This window comes from Varroa destructor, unplaced genomic scaffold, assembly GCF_002443255.2.
Source record: "Varroa destructor unplaced genomic scaffold, Vdes_3.0 BEIS01000001.1, whole genome shotgun sequence".
NCBI classification, from domain to species: Eukaryota; Metazoa; Arthropoda; class Arachnida; order Mesostigmata; family Varroidae; genus Varroa; species Varroa destructor.
The window spans coordinates 26,772,839-26,794,896 of NW_019211454.1; the positions used below are offsets into that span (position 1 = coordinate 26,772,839).

The 22,058-nt window shown below is 39.3% G+C and overlaps 1 protein-coding gene across 8 annotated transcripts in view; it reads left to right on the plus strand.

Annotated features, from left to right (window-relative positions):
- Positions 1-22,058, plus strand: part of LOC111253232 (uncharacterized) — a 141,922-nt gene that overhangs the window by 26,420 nt on the left and 93,444 nt on the right. Inside the window, exon 3 of one of the 8 annotated variants that reach the window (XR_015320672.1) lies at positions 1-21,241. The exons of the other annotated variants lie outside the window; for them this stretch is intronic. The gene's annotated coding sequence lies outside the window, so the exon portion shown is untranslated. Of the gene's footprint in view, positions 21,242-22,058 lie in introns of those variants that run through there. 8 annotated transcript variants of the gene reach the window in all.

Genomic DNA, 22,058 nt, shown 5'->3' on the forward strand with positions numbered 1-22,058 from the left:
ACCGTCGTAGCTGCGTCACGTCCGTGCATCGAGCCGCTCTCTCAACGAGTGGGGGATAGCGAAATAGAGCGTTTAATTGAGAGCATTGTACCAATGGCTGAACGATGCATTACAGCCTATGGATCATCTGAAAACATGGACCATAAGCGAGCAATATTTCGAGAATGTTCGAATAGAGAACTCAAAAAATTTGCGCAACCCCTTAGTGTCAAGGATAAACAGTCGTTTCTCGAAGTAAAACTTTGTGTTCGCGATCTGCTCGTGCCCAGTTGACTAGAATAGTTTCGATATAAATGATGGACTGACGTGAACGCGCACTATACTACCTCACTGTTAATAGCGCTTGGCCTGATGCTACCTTAAATGATTACGTAGCCATTCATTCGGTGATGTAATATTGATACAATTTTAGCAGGTGCACACTGACAAATAGAGAGGGCCAAAAAGTAAACGTAAACTTATCCCGATTAAGAAACTGATGGCCTTTTTGAGAGAATGACCTGCTCTTTCTTCTTTTTTATTGCACGTTATATAAAGAAAATAAAACAGATAATATATATATATATATATATATATATATATATATATATATATATATATAAAAGGATTCTGTGGTTTTTCGCACACATTGAGTTAGTTGAGCAGCATAGGTCGCGCTTTTGGCTGTCTGGAGGACACCCGGGCGTCCCATTCCCACGCACTCCATTTACATCAATACCAACGATTATTACAATGAACCTCGCCGAATTAACGAAGAAACTTTTATCTCATAGAGGTAAGGCGAAACATCATTTAAACGAAAAACCCAATTGATGCCAACAGTAGCTTTGATATTTCGCGGCTGTATTTTTTATTCTGATCGGACTCAAAACGCTGACGATTAACACTTACGCTAAGCGTTAGACACTCACTTACGCTTCGTTTCTTACGATAATAATAAATAACAGAAGTGTGTATATACATCCATTAGCGGTTCTTTTATTTGACTTGAAAGTAATTGGTTGAGAGGTCACAAAATCAATTCCTTTAGAATACAGTGTACAACTTTCTCTGTATTCACCATTATATTCCTGCTCTAACAGTAAGCATTCCGTATTATAAATTTATCTAACTTGTAGGTGTAAGTTACCTGATCTACTTACCTAGATTGCCTGTTCGTTGTGTTCAAATTGCTTTTGTTTTTGCAATAATCCTACAAGATTTCATTTCACCAAGCTAGAGGACAACCGGATCTTCAACATCAGCATAGTCATCTTTAAAACTCCTCCGGAGAGCCAGCCAGTTGCAGAACCAAACAGTCTTTTAAGCTCAGGCTGTTCATATAAGAGGTAGAAGAAGTTCTGTAATCTTTTATCCGAGATCCTATTCTTCATTTCTGGTTAAAGTGAGGCTCGACGTTTAGCCTAGTTTTCGGGATAATCAAGCATCGTACGTCTTTATTACTCGACAAAACGTGTACCTTATTCGTCCTCATCTCCCTCCGATTTTCAACAATATAGCAGAAAGCGGGAAAGAAAAAGAAATATGGACAAACGTATCGTTTTTTTGGAAGACAGATGAGCTCACTCAACAAAGCACCAGTCAGACATGTGCTCGTATTCGCATTTTATGTTCCGTATTACTTTCGCTGTCCAATCCTTTGTCGGACTACGCCACGTTCGATGGCGCACTGAAGGGTTACGTCGTTCGTCGTATAACTGCAGCTACCACAATATATCCTTTATATTTTGTATTTTTATCTAATAGCCTCTTGGACAAAACTAAGACATCTTTATCGCACCGGAGTGTAACTGAATAACTTTTTTAACTTGGAAAGATATTGTTTCGGTTCGGGAAATACCCTAATGATCCGCTATTTCACTCGCTTTAGAAGTGGTAGACTTCTTGTAGATCCGAAAGAATCCGCCTGACAAGGAGGAAACGATCCAAATAGATATTTGTTTTATTATAACTGTGTACAAATACTGTTAAGCTCCTCCTTGTAATTTTCTAAACGATCTTGCTTACGCAGGGCCGGTCTAGGTAAGTAGTTGCGTCTGTATCCTGCCATTGATTAGATGCCTTACTACCAGAATTGGATTTATAAATAGATAGGCATTTATTTCATGGACATAGAGCGCCCTTAGCTCATCGTAAAAATGATAGTTAATCTGAAAACGTTTTATAATATGAAAATTGGAGCACCTTGGCTTTTCCTAAGAAAATCCACAGCTATTTTGCAGACTTAGAAATCCGCAAACAGCGTGCACCGTGAAACTGAAAACAAAAACAACAAAACAGCAATTTTTAACAGGTAGGCGAAATCATTCAGATTTTCATATGTTGCTTAATGCCGATTTCCTTTCCTTATCATATTTTTGGCTAAGGTCGCTCTCCTGAGAATTGGAAGGTGTCAACGCCGAAAGGGATTTCTGAAGGGAGGACACTATCCTTTTTTTGTGCCTTTATGAACCCACTGCATAACCTTGAAGTTGCTCTAACTATTGAACGTTTTACGTACTTGTTCTTTTTAGGATCTACACGCTTCTGACTTACAAAGCTTATCTATATGTGCTACCTCAGGCAATACTCGAAAGCGAATTTTCAATGCTGTAGATGGGTTTAGTTCCAGGCCCGGAGGCAAAAAGCGTTAGAAGGACACAGACTGGGATGGACTGGGCGAACGCCTTTGTGGAATGCAAACGCCTATACTAACAGATGCGAATTCTTTCTGCGGCTTCTCATTACTTGAACATACATACATTTTAATTATTGTTTTTCTTGCAAATTCTAAAAGCATCTGGGAGCCTTTGGGTTTGCAAGAACACGCTGTAGCAGATACTGTTAGCTTAAACCGTTGAATTAACATATACACGTCATTTTTTTCGTAAAATAATGTACTATTTTAACTCGGATCCACGTTGCATTTCCGTTCAATATTTTGCACACGACTAAATCTACTGTGGACTTATATATATATAATATATCGAACGTATATTAGTGGTACCTTCTACGTGAGATCCATTTCATCCATTGAAAATTAGAGTATGACAACTCTATTTTATGAAGCTAAATTCAAATCTCTTTTTTAAATAGACAAATTTATATATATATACAAAGTCGGACTCTCTGACCGTAGACTAGGTCCACCAGATCAATTATGAGGTAATGGGTGTTGGCAGAAACACATTATTTCACATCAAGCTGAATAATACATATTTGCTATGGAAGGTTCGGACATTTTCTGCTTATGTGGTCATTAGAAATTGGTGAGTAGATAGATGCTGGGGTAGTTTTACGACACGTTAGATTGGTGCGGTAATAAAGTTTGCTCGAACACTGAACGTCTCGTATATATATATATATATATATATATATATATATATATACATTATCTTGACAAATTAACACTAATGAGATGCATTTTATGAAGCGAAACGAATGTCAGATAAAAAGCTTTAAGCAAGCAATCCAATGAACATTATCTTTCGTAGGTTCGAGCAACTATAATCTAATACATAATATATGGATATTTTTGAATTTGGGAAAATCTTCATACTTCCTTTTTCCGTCAGTGTAAAGCATTAGCCTCTAATAAAATATATCATTACAGATATGCTAGGCTAACTGCTGCCACACGGTGCTGGCGGCCATGCAGTGATGGCAATCCGGTACCTCACCTATTCCTCCACACGATATCTATTATACCTGTTTTTTGTGCAGGCCCTTGATGGAAACGTCTTACACTTTGTCGTAGCGACACGAAGGTACATGAACAACACTGATATTATAATCATGAGCGTGAATAAAGATGATACTTGAAATTTCATTTGCTTTTTTATATACAATGCTGTCTATCCGTTCACCATTTGTCCTGCGGCGTATCTCAATACTTACTGAATCGACTTAGTATGCGGACATACGAAGAGAAAGCTGATCTAAATTGAGAGGATCGGGTGAGGAGCGACATAGAAAATGCTGGATATTGTCACCGAATACGCAGTGAAATTTAGTTGATGACAAAATAAGTGAGCAAGATACCCGTAACAGCGCTATATTCTATCTATTCAAACCATTTTCGTTTCTTGCTATCCCAGCCCTAGAGACGGCTGTCCCTACTTATACCTGTACTTAGCTGTTATCTCGAATGTCACTGTTAGATCTTCTCATGGCCCTTAGCGAGTCTCTCGTTCCGCTGTACACCTTCTTTCTGTATTTGTCTGTCTACCACGGAAACAACGTGCCTCAGCGTGACTTTCCATCGGACAACCTGCAATCGACCAGCCGAGACCGTTTTCCTCTCTCTGTCAGCCTTAGTCAAGTACTGCATTCATTCTCGCTGTCGCTACCTCGTCCATTCTTCTAATCGAAATTGTTGGAGTCACAAGAACGGAAATATCAACTGACGACACAAAAAGGTCAAACCGGTAGATACCGACTTGCATGTTTCAATGGATTCGTACAAGGGATGGTCCTGCAAAGAATCGATTCCACACTTACCTCTCATGCAAGGGAAAAGACGGTGCTATAGTAACGGAAACGTTTAGCTTTAACGATAGCCAGAACGAACGGAGAGCCAGAACAAAAACCAAGACTGGATACTTCGTGTGTCGATGTGACTAGGAATTTGAGCAGTTGCATCATCAAATCAGCTATTCCCTAAAGCGGCAGCGAAAACAGCAGCGACGCAACGTCTCGGAGCGAGGTGGAGATGTCTGACCTTCTTGTCAGAAATCAAATTCTTTCTACTTTGTCCACTTGTCTGTGTGGAGGCTGGAGCCTGTATATTGTTGTACCCAGGTGAGTTGATTAACTTAGTCTGTCTGATCTGTCTTCAGATGGTCCCGCGTCTGCTAAGCTGGCTTAGCGTGTGGGGTTTTTTCGTTACCCTTGCTACTGCTAATGCCTGGCTTTTTAGCACGGAAGTTGACTCAACCAATGTTGGACGGTATTGGGCGCCTTTACGGCGACGGACACCGTTCACATAAATCCCTCTACGTTACTAAAAATAGGATGATGAATCTTAAACTTCTCTAGGCAATACAGCGATCTGAGACAGATGACGAAAGCCACCACTATACTCTAACTTGGAAAACTATGAGTCAACACGCAATAATTTGCAGATTATGTTCATGCAGTATGGTAGTAAAAAAGAAAAACAGTTATAAGTGGCACAGTCTCTTAAAATGGATAGCCGAAAACCGGTTAGAGACACAGCGTTAAATAACTTGAGAGGACTGAAAGACGAGCTGAAATTATTACGGCTGATTTAACGGATGCACCTTTTTCCGATTACGACACTGATTTTTCTATATTTTATTGTATTTTTTCTCAATCAAATTCTTAACTGGTTTTATTAGTCCAAGCAAAAAAGAGTCAAAATATATTGGTGCCCTTTTAAAAGCAAAAAGTGTCTTACGCGTACTTCGTGACTAGAAGGATAAGAATAGCATTTTATTTTTTTTTCTAGTTAATGGCGGATGACAAACTTTCAATTGTTTACAGGAACGAAGAAGACACTCAACTGAAAATGTTCCCTATACGCTATTATTTTTGTAAACACGCACACCCATATATAGCACATTGAGTCCCGTACAACTGCATCAGTGTTTCAGACGCAGGCACACGATCTAATATCCATATTCAGAACTTTTTTTTTTTTTACTCCTTTCAAGATTCTCTTGTGTATGTACAAAGATGATGATGAAATGAAAAAATATCAAAGAAATAACGAAAAAGGATCATCAGTGGATTTGATGCACGAACAACTGAGCAAACACGAATATTTACGGAAAACCAATCCCCTCCTGGCTTCTGCGAGGAAACCCTTTTAGTCCCTGGCGATTCTAAAGAGGATTGTCCACGGGTGAACGTAACATGAGGATGATTTTATTATGAATCAAAACAAGATATTGTGACAGACAGACAGAGAGGATATTCAGTTCGACATGACTTTGTCCTTTTTTTCTCTTAAATCTTAGCTGTGTCCTTTCTTTTTCGTCGGCTGCAACAAAGCAGAGTTAAAAACGGGAACGGTTAGATGATGTAGAGCAAAACCCGATGAGAAAGCAGAAATAGGTGAATGACAACCTTGACTGCTACACTGCCAACGATAAGAGCGATGTTGCCTATGCAGTTATGCAATTGGTGAAGCTGTGCCAGTTACGTTTATAAAAAAAAAAATATAAATTATAGGCGGCATGTAAACATATTACTCTATTCCTATGGAACACGAACGAGATTAGGAAGCGATACGGCTATATGGTGGGCTTATAGTAAATGTGTAGTGTGCGTACCATTATGGGAGTGATTACGAGATTGACGATGCGCCTAGCTCTTTCCTTTTTCGTAATTCAGATAAACCTTTTTTGTCTTGTAAAAACAAAAATTCAAACGAATCACAGTAAGCTAGAAAATGCCGACGGTCATGTCTGGGAACGAACTACATGTTTAATGCGATATAGTAAACTCCCGAAACGTATTCAATAATTTTTCTTTTGGAAAAAGCGCATATTGGAGGCAATTTTGCCTTAGCCGATATTTTCAGCTGAATATGAGGCGATTTCAACTAGCAATCTTTGATAGAGTAGTTGCAAAAAGTAACAGTAAACGAGATTAAAATAGAATTCAAGTGAGTATTTCCTGCTGCTATATTTCACGCTGAAGAAAACCGATCAAAAGAGACAATCTTAGGTAGCAGCAGACATGAAACCCTATCGGAAACTACCTGATGAGGTTCTTGATAATGCTTTCTTTACACCGGCACAGTAGCTACGGGAAATATTGTCATAAACATGATCTGCTTAGGATATCGTCACGCTATTCCTGTTATGTGTACAGAAAACTAGAGTAGATCTATTTTATGTAATATATAGCAATGCCTTTCAGACACTGGGCTGTGAACAATAGTTTCAATTGTTGACCTGGGCTATATATGTAGCTGGAAAATTTTTATCTTTAAATATAAGGATGACACCTCACAGCATCAACTTATCACATTTTCTAGGTTTCTGTTAGCTGATCCTGTCAACGACGTACGGCAAACCAGTGATGGTTGAGCACGAAGTTTACTTAGGAAGACGAATGAATCAAGTTCGTAACGAATGGCAGTTGAAAGGGAAACGAGATTGTCGTTCAAGCAGAAAAAAAAAAAACAATGCGAAAACTAAAGTCGACGGAACGACTATACAAAACGAATAGCCAATTTTTTTCCGGAAAAGAGAAGAGAGACGTTCCGTACGTGCACGAAATTCAAACAAGTACATAAACACATACTGAATGTGAATGTGGCACCAAATGTTCATCTTATTTTGGCTTCTAGCATGACAAAGCTAGAAGCCAGCATGGTGTATCTTCATGGGCTACACATGACCACGTGTGTGGATTAGCGAGTGTAAATAAATGTTTTCTATCGAAATAGCGATAGAAAATTCAGTTAAAATCGCTTATCGTTACCTGGGCGTAGTTGCGCGCATTTCGTGGGTCTACGGGACGGGCCACTAAGTGTGACTCGCATTAGCCTGCAGCCATAAATACAGCCGCTCTATAAGGCATTACCGATTTCAGTAAATTATTCAAAATATATAAATCAGTCCAAGCATCCTTTCTGCATGCATGAGATATCGCCAGATAACTATTAGTTAATATAATAGATAATCTCAATGCGATTATCCATAAACTAACTTCTACGATTGAATTTCTATAGGAACGCAGTTATATTTCACGAGACGTTAACTCCTCAATGCGGAACCTAATGGACGCTAGCCAGTTGCCGGTGTAAGTCACTCTGAACAGTTGTGGTTGGTCGCGAATATGGACCTTCGTCAGTCAAAACGAAGGCCCTATAAACCTGTACGTCAAGGTAGCAGCTCGTCTAGTTGGGTTCTATGGTTCAGTTCCTATGGCAGGTGAAAGGATGTGTTATCAGAAAACCACTTACCTGCTAGAGCCATTCTTATCAAGTGGCTTAATAGTCTTCACGGTGACCTTAATTATTCCCCCTTTTCAGATCTGCGAGCGTCCAGTAGACAATAACCCTCGACTCCATAACCTACATCTGTCTTGTCTGTTAGCATCCAATAAAGTGTTTATGCCCGTATGATAATATGGACAAAACGTAATATCAACTAAACATATTTAATAGAAAGATGTACGCGTTCGCATTTCTAACAATATTGGATGTTTCTATTTAAGGTTATCTGCTCCGTAGTAGAGCTGACCCTGATGTACAAGGAAACAACGTTCAGACACAATTATGGCTATATGACGAGATATATTAGACACCAATTAATTCTGTCTGAGATGCTTAAAACACGTAGGCTGCTCAGGGAATTGCTACGGCTTGTATGTATACTAAACGCAGCGTTATGTGAAGAAAGAACCAAAATACTATTTGACGTACCCAGTAACTTGCTAGTGGTCGGTCTTCATTTCGAGAAGCGAGCAGTCCCAAATGTGTCTCTAAGAAAGCGGCGGTGCTTTTGTCCCAATTAGGCCAGATATTAGATGTACTTGAACCTAAAGGCATGACAAAGACAATAGCTCGGTGAAGTTTAAAGGAAACCGGACTAATGTGTCATCTACCAAGTGATAAAGCGATACATCGTCGATCTAAAATGCTTTAAAAGAAGAAACTATATCGTTGAATATAGCTGGACCACATAACATTGAACTAAAACTTCGAGAAGTTATGTCACCTAAGTTCAGACGGTGGGTCTGTGAATATGCAGTATCGTAGGTATTTACCTTTAGCTCAACTTAGTTATACGTAATCAACTTACTGTGTTACTATTTAACAACATTCTACATGTATTACAGCCGTTTTGGTACATAAAAAAACCGACTTCAGATAAATTTGACTTTGGCGCGTGACCGCGAGAGACATGGCGCACGTGAGAACTTCTATAGGCCCTGAAGATCTGTGCGTTTACTGATCGTGTACTGATCTAAGGGCTTTCTCTGCACTATCTGTTCGGCCTAGGCCTCTTCACTTTCGCGAGCCCGACGCTCCGTTCCCGAATCGACTGCCAGACTTTCAGGACTTGCCTTTATGCGTACAGACTATCTCCCCGATATTTGAGGAGGCGCTGCTTTATCTGGGCACATATATCTGGTACGGAAGGCGAGCTTGGCGAAGGTCTCAACTAACTGCTATATGTGGAATTCGACATTGGCGAAACGATGAACGAATGAAAGGTTTCATGAAACTAATTGATCGGTCACCCTTATTTCAGGTGCATAAAAGATCAACCGGGGTATTTATGCTTGGTTATTATTCTATGAGTGACTTGTCAGTATACCAAAAAAGTAGGGTAAGCTGAACAGCCCAGTGATCGCATTCGGAAAAGCTTTCAGTAAGGAATGAATGAATAGTCGCAAGCCAGCGATTTAACGTAATCGTTTCGCCTCGATCATGTTAGCGTTCTGTCAAGGTGAAACCATTAGGTTAAAGCAATAAGTACATCGATAGGCTTTGGGCCTACAATTGACAAACCTGTTAAATCGGACTCTCTAATTTTTTAACTTGAATAATTATTTAACTTATTTGTAGCTAACGTACATACGACTTTCTATCGTCGCTGTTCGTAGAAGGCTGAATTGTCTTGCTTGTCAATCCTTTGGTAAGTAAAAATCCCTAAAGTGGAACACTGGCTCTATTCTTACTGTGTATAACTCCCATATGCAGATCAAGCATTCTAGTAATGCTATATTTCTTCGCATGGAACCGAATTGTTTCCTTAGGTAAAACAAGCGGTATTTGGTTAGTTATCAAAAGGCAGAATCATAGCTCCAAATGTGCGACTTCAGAACCAGTTACGTACTTCAGAACCTTGCCGGAAATGTTACTAGACGCTTGGATGATTAAATATGTATATTGAAATAAAAGATTGATTTCTGTTTTTTATTGCCTTTAGCATTATTTTGCTTCCACATCCCGCATAAAATATGCTTTAAGCTTAAAATGTGTTCACAAGAAATATCTACAATATTTAAGAGAACGCTGAACGAATTCTGGTTATTAGCAAAGCGCCTGACTACAATAATTATATAAATTGTATTATCTTGTAAAATCTGTTGGCCAAAAGAATAATAATGATTAAAAAAAAATAGCTATAATGTATGACAAGGCAGAAAAGTAACTGTTTATCATTTTGTCGGCTTCTGAGTAACATCTTGCCTGATTATACACAAGATTCATGCTGTTTAAGGCAGTAACGTTGCTCACTCAATGATCAAAAGTAGATTTCTCACTGTAGGACGAAATTTCAGTTGTCAAGGTTACAAGTTTGTTAAATAATGGCATTATTTTTTTAAATCTTAGATATTTCAAATGACAGATGAGTATATACCTACGGCTGGAAGCGGGTGATTTATGAACGCCTGAATAAAAAATCGTCATTGTGGTACAATTTTACATAATAACAGCGTATTGCGAACAGTATTGAATCTTAACAACCTATCGGCTTGTTATCTGTTCGACCGGCTAACTTTCTGTTAGTAGGCAGTAACTAAAAAAATACGGTTACATTGCATTGACAACGCTGAATTTAATTCTGAAACTACGAAGGGCTAACGGCTGTATAAAGTTTGTTAACGGAATTACACGTCACGATAATGGTTATCTTCGAAATGTCTATGTTGGAAACGGGTATCTATTATCTATAAAAGACGCAGTAATACATTGAACAGCGTAAGGATAGCACTTAACACGGTATAAAAAGGCCAATCTTGTACATTTTGCAAAGCAAGAAGGATACCACCAATACAGGCCGTTGCCGGTCAGTTAGCCGGTCACCTGCTCGCACTGCCAAACAGCTGTACATATAAGAATTCCTTACGAATGAAGCCTCCCAGTGGTACCTTGTGTGTACTTAGGTAGTTAAAACCAAACATGGCTGCGGGGCTTCATTGTGCAAAGAAATAGGACAATTTTTGACCTAATAGTCAAGTTCAGATTCGATTATAGCTGTGAAACGATCTGATATAGAAGAAAGGCTAGTGGAATTTATGTAGGTGCTGAGTCTGGTGTCTGGCGAGAAATCGCGAAGCCATGGCTTCTGTGCTCGCCTCAACGATTTAAAATTTATGAAGATTCTACATACGCACATGAGCACACAATCACGCTATGTAGAATAAAAACTCTTTTTGTGTTTCCATTTTGTCCTTAAAGTAAAAATCACTTGTGAATACATATTCCTATCTGATTTAGGATCTATATTTAAGAAATTTCGTAAAATGATGAAGTCGAGGAGAGATATTTAATTCACGTTTCGTGTATAGGTTCGTTTTTTATTTCGATTTATCGTACCAGGTACATATATAAGCCAAGTTTACAATATTTATTAATCAATTTACATATATACGATCTGAAATGGATAAAAAGTGAGAATTCTTGACTGAGGGCCAAGAGTCTACTTAGTGAAAAAATTGAGTTAAATTAAATATATATATATATATATATATATAGTCTTTACAGTAGAAAATAAAACCACGTTTTCATAGTGTAGGCGTTGTCTCTGGACTCGTTAGTTCCTTATTTGATTTTTTGAATTTCCCCGGCAAAGCTTCTAGCTAACGTTGACGGTATTTGTGGAAGGCGCCTTATAGCGTAGATGACACAAACAAAGTGATGCAAAAGAAACTTCCAGATCATTATTGAATCTGTTCTGATAATAGTTGTACGTGGCCTTTAATTAAGTGTGGCTCTGTTATTAGAGCACTCAGATGTAGAAAGGCTTCCACTGTCCAGTTTCCTTTGTGCTGGATTATTCCGTCTGCGTATTGTGTATTATTGTTTGCGAACATGCGACCTATCAGCTTAAAATAAACATCAATATCTAATTAAGAAGTTTTTACAGGGCTTGGATTAATTTACAACAGTGATAATAGACCTTCCAAATCAACACTACCCTTTACGGAAAAATGTTCTGAGAGCTGCCGCAGACAAATAAAAAGATGATAAGATTATGGCCCGGCCTAAACTGGGCTGACGTTAGTCTACACAAGTGCCTCCCGCGATAGGATTTCAAGTTAGTTAAGGCAGATTTTTTAATGCTTGCTCGTTTTGCGCCCTGCCTGTTCATGTATGAGCACCAGCCGTAATTACGTACGAATTTCAAGTTATGTCAGGCCGCTTTGTATGTTCTTATTCTTCAAATCAAAGTGTCTATGCTGTAGAGTGTAGCGGACTTTTTTTTATTCGAACTTAATACTTAAAGATCTGAAATAACACGGTGAAATCATGTATGACCGCTTGGCTATTGATAAATGAAAATCATTTGTTACAGTGTTTGAGCAATAAAAAATAGTTGGCGATGAAAGACGTTTTGTTAGGGATATAGGTAAAAAAAAAGATATTGGTAAGTGACGTTTACAAAAGTTTCTTACCTTTGAAAAGCTATCTTAGGTGTTTATTAGTCAGAAGATGGTAGTGTGTTCATCTATTATAGCATAAATAGAAAAAGATATTAATGCTAAAGGATACTAATAAAGTATTAGACAGGTAGTCCGTAGACAACCTTTGCTCAGATAAATGCGCTTACTACTAGAGTACGTAATTTCACTGCGATCACAAATCATTACGCCTCGAGGACAGTGCCAATCGAGCCTATTTTTTCCCGTCTATCGATACGTGTATTGAATCGGGTTTCATCAAACATCAATAAGATGGATGCGGCACGTCAATGTTTATTTGAGGTACACCACATCTGTAAAGCTTCGGGCGATTCAACCTTCGTGCTTTAAGAACCGAAGAAAAGCAAGCGGTTTTGAAAAAAAGTGAGGTCAAAACAAGGTGATAACAGACGATGCGGTTTTAATACAAGCCTTATTTTAGCTGAAAGATTTTGATTTTAGGTTGCTTCTGTTCATTTAGCACTTATAACAACCTAACGAACTAGTTTCGTTAGTAAACATTAAAGTAACATAACTATACGTTTTTATCTGACGGGAGCATCAACAGATAAGCTAGTGTAGAGTTTTACGGCATAACGCGTGCAATAAAAGGTATGTTTCATTTGGCGATAAAATAAAGGCAGAAGATAGAAAAACTTTATTAAACGTAGGCCCTTGGGAAGGCATGTTTCCCACTCTTACTGCTCGGTGGTTAGCATAAAATTCCTCACTGCTTATGATAAAATCGAATAATTTAACGGCCGGGAATTACGCAGCAGTTTATGTGTATAAGCCGTTTCCCGCTTTTTGTTGAAAAACCTACTGTAGGTGCCCTATACATGACTTATGAAATATCATCAAATATTCGATTAAAAAGTTGATCACAATACGACAACAAAATCCGTACCTAAAAAGAGGAGGAAAATGGAAAATGTCTTTGAAGTACAAAAGTCACTGAGAACGAAGAAACAAGGGATTTTTTTCAGGGGAAATGAGTGAGAATCTTTCAGTGATACGAGATCCAGCTAACGGGTGCCTAATACTCGTAGGGTACTTTTCGTCCCAGACAGGATCTACACGAGGTGGTGGACTAAAAAGGTTCAAAAAGTCTAGGATACCACAGTTATTTAGACCACAAGCGAATGTCACAGTAAAGAAATGAAGAATCGTATGCTCGAAAAGGGAAACCGTCATTCTTCAGCAGAGGAAAAGGAATTGGGACGTTGGCGTAAGAAAGTAAGCCACAGTGTAGAAAGAGACAAGAAAATGATGTAACAAAGAACAAATCCTTTCGAAAGCGAGTGCCGACGGCCTCATCTCTCTTATGTGTTTTTGAGACGACACTAGCATAAGGAAAACTGTACCATTACGGAAGGGCCAATGTGGCCATATTGTACACCGATAAAGATCATTAAAAGGTACGCGCGTAGCTTTTGCCCTATATGTTTTTTCCTTCTCTTATCCTTGTCGCGGAATACGTGATGGCGTAGGTATGCTCGTAACTGTCATTTGGAGAGATGGCGGACTCTAATTACAACGGCGAACACAAAAATCTAAAAAATAAATAGCTCTGGATACTCTACATGAATTATTCATAACAAAAGGCTCGTTAATTCAAATTAAGTTAAAACGAAGCTGAGAGCAGGAAGAGATCGTAGAAACGGTTAATCTGTGGGTGATTTTGAAAAATCTCGCTAATGCTCCTGGTAGCTGGTATCATTAATTTTCATTTAAAACCTTCGGGTTCCATTAAGTAGAGCTTGGACGAAGGAGCGACGGCGACTGCATTGGCAGCGGTAGAATGACGACACCAACTATAACGATGACGGAGACGAGGATTCGTCAACGTTTTCTCACTGCATTGTTTACTGTTCATTTACATCTAGCGCCCATCAAACGTGTACGCGACTGAACCTTGTGGATGTAACCTTCATTTGCTTCATATAGCAGAAGCTTGGCATTTTGCCTTGTAAAAACTGATGCACTGCCGCATATTTCGCTGTGGCAGCATTGAAAAATAGAGCATCGGGCTGTTTCACGTGAAAATAGCATTAAACGTGCCACGTACATCGTGTTTCGGCTTTAGCTTTGTTCTAGAATCAAAATTACTTTAACGTTAAATTCAAAACGAACGTTATGTAAGGTATTTCAAGCTTAAGTTATTAATGTATGCCTAAGTTTACCAGGCGAATACATTGCAGTTACCCCATAACGGGAAAGAGAAGAATCTGAGTGAATTTACAAGAGTGGGCTGGTTCACTTTGGGCACTATATTTACATTGTGACAAGCCCTCACTAGAGTTGTATAGAGATACCAATGTAATGAGGTTAAGCAATGTAACTTCCACAGTCAAGAAAGATGTTGCTTTTTAAAGGACGTTGTCGGCCAAAGTCAATAAGTTGCGCGAACTAACTTATTTTCAGCAAGTAGGTACAAGTCACAGTAAATTTAAACAAGATCCTCTCTATTCATGGACACCTTTTAGATAAGACAAAATTAAACCCGCTTGACGGCCACCCTGTGCACGCCAACTAGAGTATAGTTGTAGTAAATGCTATACAATATTGATCTAAAAAGTTATTATCTATCTAAGTTTTTAGTATCGTTCTTCTTTATCCTATTTATGAATGTTGCTAGTTTCCGTGCCACTAAAGAGCCCGTTATTGACAAGACCCTTTTCTTACCCGAATCTCTTATAGGTGTCTATGTCAAAGTGATAGAGAGGTATTCTCTATTCTATTGGATTTTGGTGCACAATTCGAGCGTTCGATTAAAAGAGTTGGTGGTGCCTGTGGTTTGTTTTTGAAATGGGTCTGTTTGGGCGATCACTCGCTGAATTTTTTTATAAGTGTTTATGACGACACGGTACAGTTCTGAAAACGGAGGCATATTGCTCTAATTTTTTTTGTGCAATTAGTTTTTCTCAAGAAATATTGAGAATCCTGAGAGTCTATGCCGGGCGAAGGGGGGGGGGGGTAGTACTCAAAAACTCTCGATGCGTGTTTCGATATCTATAATAAATGCTGCAAGTTTTACGTCGACATTGCGTTAGACAACTGGCTCCCAGCATAAAACGCACTATGTCTATGCTAGTTTTCGAACGTAGACTTTTCACGTGTTTCTAAGTTCAGTAGGTGAACACGTTACCACTACACCGTCACGGGGGAAGTTCCCATACCTAGGATTGAGCATTTACAGTGCACAAAGTAACCCTTTTTTCCTTCCGGTCGTCAAAGGGAGCTGGTGCAACTACGTTTAACAGCATGACTGCCGTCAGCATTGTCTACGCCTTTGTATTACTTCAATGTAATAACGTAATTTTTCAGTGTGCTACTGTTGAGGTACGATGATCACCATTGTTGTCTTAACCACTAAGCCATGCCACAAGCTAGTTTCTCCCGATCATTTCGAGCAAGTATTTATATATAATATAATAATTTGAAAGTTATCAAAACCTTATATTTGACATCGGTAATTTTATCTTCGGTATGAGTCTAAAACCCTTCCACTGTGACCCGTACACATTAATAATGACACTTGCTTTACCAATAATTATCTAACATACATAATTCCGAGTAGATACTATTTTCTTATCTCATTCTACTTGGTTCTATGTGATCGTATTGTAAAACCACATCTGTAAAATGGACACCTACACACACATGTGTATTGCGAACAAGACATGTTTCCTACTGTGAAATGCTCTCTAACAACAGGGTTCTCAATAAAGCTAACCATAGTAATATTATTATGACTGGTGAGTTTACCGTAAAAGTGCAAAAAGCATTAGCTTATTGCTAATGACGTTCTGACTGGTGCTGGGCAGTTTCAATGCTCCCAGAATGAAAAACGAGGCTTGCGATAATTTCGGCACGAGTTATTGTTCTCATATAAGCCCAACCTGCGGAATTTAATTTGTATTGTAGGAAAACAAATATAGTTTCAAGAACCGCTCGCATAACTCGCCCATTTTTAAATCACAACTCGCAGCATAAATTTCCTCAGTCACTTTACATATATTGTGTTTCAGGCCGTGGCTTGTTTTCGTCATTCTTTTACGGACCCAGTCGTTCACATAGTCCTAGAAGAATTAATTTCAAATCATTGGTCATTGACAAATCAGGTTTTAGGCAGCGACTCGATGTCGGCGTCACGTATCAAGGTCAGCCGTGCTAAAAACACTACTTCAAGCGAAGTGGCTATTTCCCGCGCTGATTGGCAAGTTGCCCTTGTTGTAACTGGAACTTGTTTGTATCCGATGTCCATCTAATTTCGGAGCACCAAAAGATCTGCGACATGTCACGGTAGAGCTTACCATAGAATATTGCTACTGCTCCATCATCGTTTTCGAAGAAAAAAAGATCAAATAATACCTCCGCTTGACAAGCTGCACCAGACAATGATTTTTTGTGAGTGAAGATGTTGTTCAACACTGACAATTGGCTTCCCTAAATGTGACAATTTTGCTTATTCACGCAGCTATCGAGCTAACAACGAGCTTTATTACAGAAAATAACGTGGTTAAATAAGTCGCTAGCACGTACATCAAGCATCAGCGGACAAACGACAAACTTTGAATAGTTGAGTCTACCTTGTAGAGGTAAAGATGCAACTTTTCCTTTAAAATAAGTCACAAAGTGCTTATCAGTAGACCAGATTGCTGGGCATGACCTCGTGCTAAGGTTTTGGATTTGCTTCTACATTGTTACTGATTGCGACGACACACTGGGCTCCTTTTTCGATCCGTGACATCATTTTAACCTCATTTGGCGTACAAGCAACGAGGGATCGATGCTTTCGCTGTGTCACCGCAATCAATCCTAATTCGATGAGAGGTTTTCATAAGGAACAAGCGTTGTTCCACAACTGAAACGTCTTATTGTCACAAATGTGCTACTACAAGCGCCACTCTGTTTATCACTCGATAGTCTGCTAACCTGCTAGCTATATATACAGGGTGAGGTATTCAAATCCGGACATGCTTTGTCTGGCAGTTTGTCGTAGCATACAGGTTCATTCGCTTTTTTCGTATTAGAAAAAAGTTAGCTGTTCCTAAAACAGAACAACAAACTCATAATCGACTTCGAGCGAAGATAATCGGTGATCGGGGGACGAACCCTGCCTGAGATAGACGATTTACGTTATTGCCATACGTCCTCTGAAACATCTAAACAGAACTTCCATGGAGTAAATCGGGGGGTGCCCAATAGGGCTTAAGTTTGACAGGCTCGAACATTCATCAGAAGAGTTAAGAAGCCATTTTTGATTTATCCCGGCTTTTGATATAGAAATTCACGGACGTTTTAGACATCAGAATACGAATAACCGCATGGGTCGTTCAGATAAGCTCTAACGATTAGTCTTTCAAGAGCGTTTGCATCTTTTGAACCTTTGCTTCATTCTGTGTATACTGCTCGGGTCTACACATTACTTCTATGAAGGTAGACTGTTCAAGATGGCGGCTCATCGCAGACGTAAAGATATGCTATCGTTTCGGGCTATTACCTTATTTAAAGTCTACATTTACTATACGAAAAAGAAAGAGCTTTTAGGTAAAAGCATTTTCAATGCGCCTCGGGGTGCCAGTGATTAGAGTTTAGTCGCGGGCAGAGACATGCGTTCGATCCATAGCAAATGTTCAATGGAGTGTGGACTAATATCAGTTGGGTTCTTTTTGCAGTTAGTGCTTTGCCGCTTACTTTCCTACTCGTAAGCAAGAGCAAAAAAGACTCCTGAAAATAAGTATTAGGCGCGGAGGCTAAACTAATGTGGCCTATTTTTCTTTTGGAGTATATGCCGATTTTACAGAAATCAGGAGCTACTAGCGCTAGAATTTCACTGTCTATATGAACGATCGTTTTTATACTGCGCACGTTAATATACTATGTTGCTGACCAAAATGTTCGTGGAGTAGAGTGGCACTCCTCGCAAAAGGGGCTATGGGCTATGGGGTAGGGGGGAGAAGTATGACCAGGTGTGGAGATGTACACGAAAGTGCATGTAAAAGAAGCTGCTGTAAATACCATAAAACAATAGATCTGGCTAGTAACGTATTTTTTTGCAAAAAGGCTCAATAAGGAGCTTCATAATAATAATAATCTCAATGAATAAACAGATAAAACACAGCTATATAGTAAACTGGTTTTACACATTTATAAACAAAAATACGGGAATTGAAGACTGTAGCCCTTTGAAAACTTAAACTAATGCAAAAAATGTCTAAAGATAAGAAAAAATGATTTGTATATTTTTTGCATGTAGCATTCGATTTGGATTTTTTCAAGTTAAGTAAATTATAAATTGATAACCTGAAAAAAAAAAACAGGAAAGAGTTGATGAGAAAGTTTTCTGGCTCACCATAAATCAGGCAAACAAAAATAAGTAACTGCCCAACTCTTTGACACATAGCCTAGTTTATGTCCATGGTACGCGTTCACCTTTGCGTTTTTTTCGCTTCTGCATGCGATGCTCACACATACTGTATTCTGTCATTATGTTACATAACATCGTGTGTCCTACCAACTTGAGGGATCAGCGGCACCTACAGAAGGCGGCATTTTCAATGATCAATTGGCAAGATGCAGCGAAAATAAGGATTCGATGAGGAAGGAGGCCACCGAAACGATTTGCGGATAGTTTAGAAATAAGTGCTCCGATATGTCGAAATACGTTTGCAAATGGAGCGATCAAAACAAACGTATCCTAGCTTGCTATGTGACGTAAGGTTTACTACCACAGTCTGATTCCTGTTGGCATAAATCGGCACGGTCCAAGTCAAACAAGTGCAACTGAGGGATCAGTAAACTGGTAAATAACTGACCAGTAAACACTGATCTTGTTAATAAGATTACAGCTCATTGAACTGGTTACTTTTTCATGCCGTAGCTAAACTGAATACGAAAATAGTTACATAACGATAAGGAACAGATACTGAAGTAATTCTTTAGCAGCTCGCGTAGAGACCTTTCCTTGTTGGACCATTTTTTTACTTTCAAGGACCAAAAACATGTCATACTTTATTCAAACCATAACTTGACTTTGTATACTAATCAACGATTTTTTTTCCGAGTACGATAAGTCAGATTTTTTCGGGAGTCAATACTGAATATTAAAAAGGAAAACTCGATGTTAAGGGTTGCAAAGATAATATTTTTTACGATATATGTTACACCAGTTAATACAATGATACGCCTACACGAGCCAATTCGAGATGTGCATTACTCATAGAACTAAATGTACTTTTGTTATCATCTAAAACAAACATCTTTCATGCCATCCAATTTAAATGTACATGGACGACGTAATAAACTTTCGCGTTACAATAATTGAAAGGGTTCTGTGCAGAGCCAGAACAGTAACTGATCCGAAATCCTCTAATTAATTTAGTTACTGGGCCAAAAGTCTACGGGGCATAGCCGTATCACTGCACGGCTCTCGTTATATAGTATATCCATCAACCATATATATATGATTGGGTTGGTTACGTGTATTGCCAATGGCTCTTTACAAAATGGAAAGCCGTCTCTCAAATAGTTGATGGACGGAATAGGCTATGCATGTTACACGCGTTTAAGTCATGTTTGCGTTGCCATAGCGCTCAACTACGAAAACTTTTAATTCGGAGAAAGGCGAGAACGTCGGAACATGAAAACACAATTGGCATGCTCTTTACTCTGATCTGCTGTCACATATGTGTAGCTACATTAAATTTCCGAGCTACGACGAACGATCTGCGACGAAGAAACGAACGATCGTTCTATTTCCTTGCGGCTTCGCAAGGAAATAGAACGATGTCGAGCTTTGCCATTTATTTTATTGTTGCCATAGAAGCCTCTTGACATCGGGCAGCAACTATCTGGTTTTATTGTAGATCGTTTCACGTTAAGTGTTCTCCAGCGGCCTCTACACGCCTGTCGGTATGCAGTAGATGCCGGTCATACCAATACCTTCTTCCCTTGCGGGGATTCATTTAAAGCTTCGACTTAGACGTTCAAGGACTCCGAAGCAAATATTAATGTCGGAGTCTTGAGCCGGATATCATGGAACTCATCAAACGGGGCTCAAATTAAGCAGCGGCATTAGCAGCGTCTCAGATAAAGTTATGCCAATTCGGGCGGCATATTTCATTTCTTCGTCGCAGATCGCTCGCCATAGCTCGGAAATTTAATGGAGTTATACAGCTGTGACTTTCAATGGTTTTACAATTAGATGTCCAATCTATATAGGCACGCTGATCATTTCTGGCGGATTGTCCTCAAAGTGTTTTACGACGCACTGAAAGAAAACAGGGCGCTGTACCGCGTATAGATACCCCAACTGCTGGCAAGCACTATAGCCCCTCCTCAAGCATGGTGGGATATTGTCTAACATAAATACAGCTCTACATGAATCATTCGGGAAGCTTCTGTCTTTTGCTTGAGTATTTAATTTTTGTTGAAAAGTCTATCATAAAAATATATTAAAGCAAAGTTTATTTTCTCCAGTTCCATTACCGCTTTTGGCTAATTGTGGTTGTGATGCTTGTAGCGCATCATTATTCATAACAATACCGACTCAATCGCTTTTTTCTGTTCAGCATCTACGCAGGTAGGCATGGCGTTCAACTGTGTAGATACATTAGAACGAAATCAAAATAGTAGTTACGCAACAAAAAGACATAGATTAGATTCAAGTGCACAAATTTACAATCAGCCATACACATGGTCTTTCACAAAGATCATAGAGACACACACATACACACGCACACACACACACACACACACACACACACACACACACACACACACACACACACACACACACACACACACACACACACACACACACACACACACACACACACACAAACACACACACACACACATATACCCATACGCGCGCACACACACACACGCATGTACACATAGGGAGACAGGGCGTAGGTCATATATTTATGAATTTATGACGCTTCATGACAGTACGGACATTCTTTCAGGGTCTGGTCTGTCAGAACAGGCCCTTTGTCCTGCCCAGCCCATTCTTGCGAGAGAAGCAGGCTGACGGTTGGGAAGCCGGTCGGATGGATATTGGCCGTCAAAGACTCGTGTGAGTTATAACTGCTACGTGAGCTGCATCTGAGGCTCCTTATAAATATCCTTCCACATTTATCCCGGGACCGCAATTTCCATGCTCACATAGTTTACCGTTCCACAATTCGATGGAGCGAAGCGGACCAGAACTTTACAGGATGGCAGCTGGCGACGACCTCGGGGGAGACTGTTGTCCTTTAGTCCTGTCGTCTCGGATCACGGCCAACTACAAACGTTTGACACTATAGACGAACAGAGCACAGTTCTCGACTAGAATCAAAACAGCGAAAACACGAACAGCAGGTAACGGAGCTAAACGGGCGCTATAGATTGATGATAATTATCTTTCACTAGCTAACCAATCACTTCTACTCTACTGGTCGAGCATGCCAAGTGTAGTCCATAAGCACGGGATTAGAATTAGCCCAAGCGCACGAAACATAGAACATTGCAATAGATAACATTGCTTAAACAGAACAGATAATAATAGTTTGGCGATGCGGTCCCGCAGTTTGCAAATGCTACGAAATATACCTGGTTAGGTTTGAGATGTCAAGGTCTCTAATCTGGTTCGCTTTACAAATCTTGCATTGTTAGCTCCAATGGCACGCAACGAC